This window comes from Amphiura filiformis, chromosome 14, assembly GCF_039555335.1.
Source record: "Amphiura filiformis chromosome 14, Afil_fr2py, whole genome shotgun sequence".
NCBI lineage: Eukaryota > Metazoa > Echinodermata > Ophiuroidea > Amphilepidida > Amphiuridae > Amphiura > Amphiura filiformis.
In genome coordinates this window covers 48620576-48627551 of record NC_092641.1, presented here as the reverse complement: position 1 = coordinate 48627551, position 6976 = coordinate 48620576, and the positions used below count along the sequence as shown (strand labels likewise).

The following is a 6976-nucleotide window of genomic DNA, read 5'->3' as shown; positions in this document are numbered from 1 at the left end:
TAAACTTCCGATAGCAAAAAGCAGGGTTGGGTGTTAGGGTTAATACGTAAAATGCCTGGATGAGGCATGGGTCTGGTTTGGGTGGCTGCGGGGCGTTGATGACAATAGCGCTCAACGACAATATTGTTGTCCGGTAAGGTCCGTAGAACTGACATTGTAATTATTCGCGAGCAACTCAACCCAGACCTCCACGTGGTGCCGGGTGGGTAACGCTAATTTGGGCAATAAGGAACAGGCGAGCGAGAAAACGAGGATTTTAGCGTAGCCGGAGGACCATGTTGAGTGTTTGGGCCTCAGTACAGTATCAACAAAAACATCAAGGCCGCGGGGCCGGCAGACCCGAGGCCGGCGACTCCATAGTTGAGTTCTTTGCTAATGGGTTTACTATGGAAAACAATATAAACCTCCCAAACAGAGAGTTTTGTATATTTCAAAATTGAATGGTGTCATCCATTCAGGTAATCCCATTTGAAAGCCATACTCCCTGTATTGAAGATTAAGATCTTGTCTTACATAAGACATTGGAATGACCCAATTCTTTTTCCTTTCTTGAATTGCTTATTTTACACATATTTTTGAATATTTTATAGCAGAATTTTATATTTATGACACCTGCCACATAATATAACTCATATATATCATGGAATTCTCATAGTGAAAATCATATGTGAAAATACATTATTATCAATTAAGAGTAGAAGGATAAATCCCCAAATGACCAAAATTTCAACATTTGATAGTCTCAATCTTTGTTTTAAATCGCTGAAGAGTAAAGACCGTAATTTTACAGTGCGCCTTCTGATGGGTTCTTGATTTTGGATTGGGTTATAATATGCGGCTGGCAATAATTACACATACCCTCAAAATACTACATTCGACGAAAAACGACCCAAGTATACTTTATGAGTTTTATTTCTTGTTCAAAATTTATGTGGTAAATTTGTCAAATTCTAGCATTTACTCCACACCATTAGAAATCCGCATTTTGAAATGGGGAAAGTTCCACCAAAAACCCTGAAATACACCTTAAATCTGTCACAAATCCCCATACCGACCTTTCCCCTAAGTACCTCCCGCGACTATATGTTAGATCTAATGATCAAAAATCACGGTGATGTTCCATGCCTCATAAACTGACATTTTGACCGGTACAAGTCATTTAAAAAAAAAAGCGAAATGGAGATAAAATCACTCCTTAGGTAGATCAAAGTATATCGTTCTTGTCTCTATTCATACCAGGCCTTCATAGCCGTATTCACCATCACCATCCCCCCTAGGCCTGAGTGCTCTGGAAACGTCTCCTTCCTACTGCCTTAGTGCTCTAGAAGCAACATCGTCATCCTGCCTAAGTGCTCTGGAAACATCATCTTCATCCCTTGACCTGAGTGGTTTTTCGGGCCTGGGTGCTCTATAATAAAAAATATATAAAAATACATGAGAAAAAGCAAAGGATTGTCAAACTTGACGAACAAAATGACGATATAATAAGTGACCTGGTTCGTAATTATATATTCTTTGTTGTGCGGCCAACGTTTTGTAAATATAAAGAAGTATATACAGTGGCATGGCGTAATAGGAGCACAGGAGGCAAGTGTCCCAAATCGATGGGTCATCATTCACGTGCAAATAACATGACACAAAGATGATGGAATTTAATTCAAAATATGCAATTAACTCACGTTCATTAGTATTTATAAATATGAAAGTAACATGATACAAAACTATACAGCTCAAAATGCCAACATACGCTACTGTGTGTACTATACTAAGGTTCTTAATGTCTTTTCAGTATCCTACGTGTGACCAATATCTTTTATTCTAGCCTTTTGTCACTCATTAAGAAGTTGAAGGAAGTGAGTTTTCGGTTTCGGTTTCGTGTTGAGAGGTACTTGCTTATTTAGACAAAGGGAGACTAAATTTTACGGTGGTACGGCCCAAAATTGCACGACTTCATTGACTTGTGTGTACTCCCGCCTAGACAGGAGTTACTCGTGAAAATAGTCTTGCACTGAAATATATTAACCAGTGTTGCCAAGAAGTAGATAGTATATTGGTGCTCCAACTAACGAGGAGTCGGTCATATTATGATATGCAGTAAGCCCAAAAATTAAGGTACCAGTTATGTTCACCTCTTGTATATCCTAAACAAAGACAGATATGTCATAATTGGAACCAGCAGCCAACAGCTGCATCATTTAGTTCGAATTTAAGACCTCGTTTGTTGAAATTGTTCAAAAAATAAAGATATGACGATCCAAAAACCCAATGAAGATGCCAGTGTAAAAGTTGCAGTTTGTTCCATTGCGTTCCCTATTAATTTGCACACAATGTGTTCACGAACAAGATAACCAGCGCCAATGCTTCCATTGATTAACACGTTAAAACCAGCGTCGTGCTTTCAGTGATTAGAACACAAAAGTGCAACTGTTGATTTTTTTTCTTTATTAGGTTTTAAAACCACCACCGTTTTAGACCACCGTTTCTTTAATTTTCAACCAATTTCAACAAATGAGGTCTTAAATCAGAGCTAAAGAGTACAGGTATTGGCTGCTGGTTTTTATTTTGACACATGTTTCTTTATATAGGATATACAGGGGTACCTTAATTTTTTGGCTTACTGTATTATGTGGACGCAATTGGCGATTTATAAAGATGAGTAAGAGGGGTGCTTGCTGCTTGACCACTTGAAGCACCGATGTTCCATATAATTGACTTATCCAACCTTAATATCAGGACATTCTTCGTATTCAGAATGCAATTCGATATGTCTGATGTGTTCTCATGTCCCACAAAAATACTGTCCAAACGCTTATACCCCCATATCCCTTAATGACAAATATCGAAGCAGTATCGACAGTCGATTCCGAGATTAAACAAATTTGACTGCGGTGTTTTTAGCTAAATTTATACTCCATCGCTGAGCGACGAGCGATTGATATTTGACCAATGAGGTAGCGCGTTCTTCCCAAAGCAACAAAAGAGCTTTACCTGATTGGCAACAAAACCAATCGCTTTCGCTCAGCAATGTAGTATTAATTCAGCTTGGCGGAAAATTTTATCATACTTGTATAGACAGAAACCATTTTGTTGTACGGTCAAAACTATCACAGAACAACTTTGAATAGATACCATTATAAATGATGAGTGGAAGACGCAAAATAATAGATAGAATAGAATAGAAAATTATCATATTCACCGTTTTGTCGCGGGCTCATCAACAGCTGCATCAACTTCACAGATCATAGATGAATTCATGACCATCAAGATCACCGCGCAGAGGATGACGATTTTATGTTGAATCATGATGTGATATACTTGTATTAACTGTAAGATAAATTCTTGAAAATAATACAGAGTTGATATTTAATATGGAGTATTTTCTCGCAAAATTCCAAGACTGGTCTGGAAGGGGTCTGTATAAATATCAATTTGTAAGCGCTCTTTAGCAAATGTACAACCGTGTGACAAAACAGGCGAAAATAGTAACTTTTTGCACAAGATTTGCAATTTAAAGAGAATTGGCCATTGCTCATTCTAGTGACGTTAGTACATGAACAACATATATATGTTTAGTATAAGTGTGCTTTTTCATTTAATGACATAAAATTTGAAAAATATTGTAAGGAACACTTGAGGTTTTGACTTTTAAAACCTAGAGTTTAGTAAAAAATGTGCTTGGATAGGTAGTTTTCAACAGATTTCCCACATTCGCCTTGCTATAACATTGAATTGCGTTATCTGTTGACGAAAAGTGTTTTTAGGGAAAAGTGTTAGCTTTTGTTTGATATTTTATAAAAGAAATTCTGATTGGATGAAGGGAACACTTGAGTTTTGACAAAAACCAGTCAAAGAGGCTGGTTTTCAGCTAGAAGTTTCACAGCTCTTACATTGCTGTGCACTCAACCTTGTAATGTAATCAAAGACTGTGCGGAGATAATTCACTGCTTGCTTAAGAGCTCTTGGACCTGGTGCTCATGTGCATCGATGTGGAAACTGTGCGCATGATGGTTTATAAGAGAATCGTTTTTGTATAGAAACCTTTCCATATGATCCGCACGGGCTAAATATTAATTGGGTGTGTCGGGAGATGTTGTGAAATAATTGTAGTGAATTACCCTTAAATGACGGATTTAAGGAGACTGAATGTGATTTTTGTGGGTTTAAAGATCTGAATTTGAGCAACCTTATTCTGATATTATCAAATTTATTGAGGTTTGAGGCGATATCTACTGAACCTAAATACCAATAAGTGTTCGTCAGAACTGAAATGCACTTGTAATTTACAAGTTTTAAAAGTGAGCATGGTGAGATGAGCTTTAAAAATATTCGTCTTAAAAGTGCTACGCACTCATAAAGTTCGAATGCCCAAATGTTATAAACTTATTGCACATACAGAAACAGTTCATTGGACAACAGGAATCCGCGCAATTGTTTTTGTACTATAAGTTTTAACATTTGACCCCAGGGATGCATTCAAATTTTCTGTGTACGTACCACTTTTCAGAGCCATATTTTAAGCTCGTCCATGTTCAAAAAAATTGGTACATTGCAAGTGTATTTCAGCTGTGATGAATGCCAATTGGTGACGAAGTTTAGGAAATATCACCTCAAACCCCTATAAATTTGATAATAATAGAACAAAGTTGCATACAGTATGAATTGGGGCCCCCACAAAGCTCCAATTCAGCCTCCCTAAATCCGCCATTTTAGAAAAATTTGCTACCTTACGAGCACCATAATTTTAACTTCTATCAAACAATTAATTTACACCATCTTCCGACACACCCCAATTAATATTTAGCCCGTGCGGTTTATACAGACCCATTTCATACCAGTCTTGGAATTTTACGAAAACATATTCCATATTAAATGTCTAGTCTGCATTTTAGAATCCCTCTTTGTTTAGATTTCAAGAGGGCATAATTTGTTTATTAGGTGCCACTGCCTTAACAGAGTTAATCACAACTTGAATTCCCTCCCGAGATTAGTATCTGTCATTGAGTGAGGATCAATATACTTAGAGTGTATGTAGGTGGGATGAAAAGCCGACGATCAATTGAAAATTTTGACCTTTCGTATTGAAGATATGGATTTCTTTCCCAAAAACACCCCAAAAAAATTAGGTCTTTTGGGGAAAAAAATCCATATCTTCAATACGAAAGGTCAACATTTTCAATTCATCGTCGGCTTTTCGTCCCAGCTACATACACTTTAAGAATATATCGTTAGATTTATAAAATTTACATCGAGGACTGTTATATATAACAAATGTGAAAAATATCAAATTTTAATATTTTGTTATAAAATTTGTATTATATCGTGAATTTCAAAAAAATTGAAAATTATTTGATATCAGAAAGACATTCTTTGTATTCAGAATGCAATTCGATATGTCTGATGTGCTCTCATTTCCCATAAAAATACTGTCGAAACGCTCAAAACGCTCATTCCCGATCCCTTAATACAGTCGTTTTATGATGTATTGCACTTTCCACACTATTCTTTAAATCGTTTAATATCAATTAGCTTACCGACAATGGATGTTCCAATGGTTGCAATCCTGTCTATCCGTCAGTCTCACAATATAATGATGGGTTGATTGTAATACATTGATTTATAATACTTGTGTAGATATTAATTACCAAATGTATGACTATTTTGTCTCATGCATTATATTTATTATCTTAAAATATTATAAAATTATTTAAATTAATTATTAAAGTACCCAAAGTTATGACTACATTATATTATTTCTTATGACTGCACCTGCATGCGACAACCGTAAAATATCATAGTTTAATTAAAACATCGTAAAATTTGTTTATATATTATACTTTTATACGTCCGAAAATACGTAAATAATCAGGAATGTGCGCCTTGTGCAAATACGGCAATTAAACAAGTCACGTGACGAGGTGTCAACAAACTCTCCTGGGTCAATGTCCGTTCGTCAGCCGAAGTCAGTACATGATGAAAGTTTCATATACAAGAAAAAGGTAAAGCCTGAAAAAGATCATGAAGATAGGGAGACACCCGTAGGGGAGACCGGGGATGGAAGTTACACGGGGAAGTTGTTACACCTCTCAGTGTGCCAATTTGGAATAAGAAAGGGCAGGCTAACTGACATCTATATGTTGCCTACACATAACTGGGGTATACTGCCAATCGCGAGCTTTCTCCATTATTCTACTAAAGAGTAAAGTCAAAAAAAATTGTCCTTTCCGTAACTTTCTGACAAAACTGTAATATTGTAATAACTCTTACAACTGGAGGTGCATATAATGCTAGCTTGTTATGGTAAATATAGTATGTGTAGGTCACTAATATATCCCCGAGTCATGACCTGTAATTCTGCCTCAGGGTTGTGTTATAATGGCTTATGTGTGTAAACCCTCCCTATGGGGATAGTTGTTACACTGTAACAACCTACCCCATGTAACAACCTACCCCAATTACATTTTACATGTGTTAAACTAAATTTTATTTCAATTTTCAGGTTTAAATATTTCACATGTCTTCTGTGTATTTTGCTTTACCTAGAGCTGTAATTGTTCTACTGTTAATGATGCCAAGAACATGCACTGCAAATTGGCCAGAACACATAGAACGCGTTCATTAATATAACGGTTTTAACACATGACACGTGTTCAACTTATTTAGAGAACACTAGTGTTAATGTAGAGAACACAGGTGTTATTACCTCAGAACACTAGTGTAACGTGTTTTAATCCTTTAAACACTGGTGTTCAAAATTACTATCTATGAACTGTTACACCTCGGACACATTAAAGAAATGTAACGGTTTTTAACACATGACACGTGTTCAAACATTGATTTTCAGAATGCTGGTGTTCAACCTTTATTCATACATTTTAAAATCTCATTACTCGACAATAAACAAATGCATGGTAGTATAAACAAGGTAATGGCGATGTTCAGAAGAATTCCGATGAAATCCGAGAGTTTTCACCTAAGG

The 6976-nt window shown here is 36.2% G+C and overlaps 1 long non-coding RNA gene across 1 annotated transcript; it reads right to left on the bottom strand.

Annotated features, from left to right (window-relative positions):
• Nucleotides 1-717: 717 nt before the first annotated feature.
• LOC140170236 (uncharacterized) lies at nt 718-5563 on the bottom strand. Its single transcript, XR_011861506.1, has 3 exons — nt 5532-5563; nt 3197-3324; nt 718-1408 (listed from the first exon to the last, which is right to left on the bottom strand). It is a non-coding gene; the product is annotated as an uncharacterized lncRNA (long non-coding RNA).
• Between the last annotated feature and the right edge of the window lie 1413 nt (nt 5564-6976).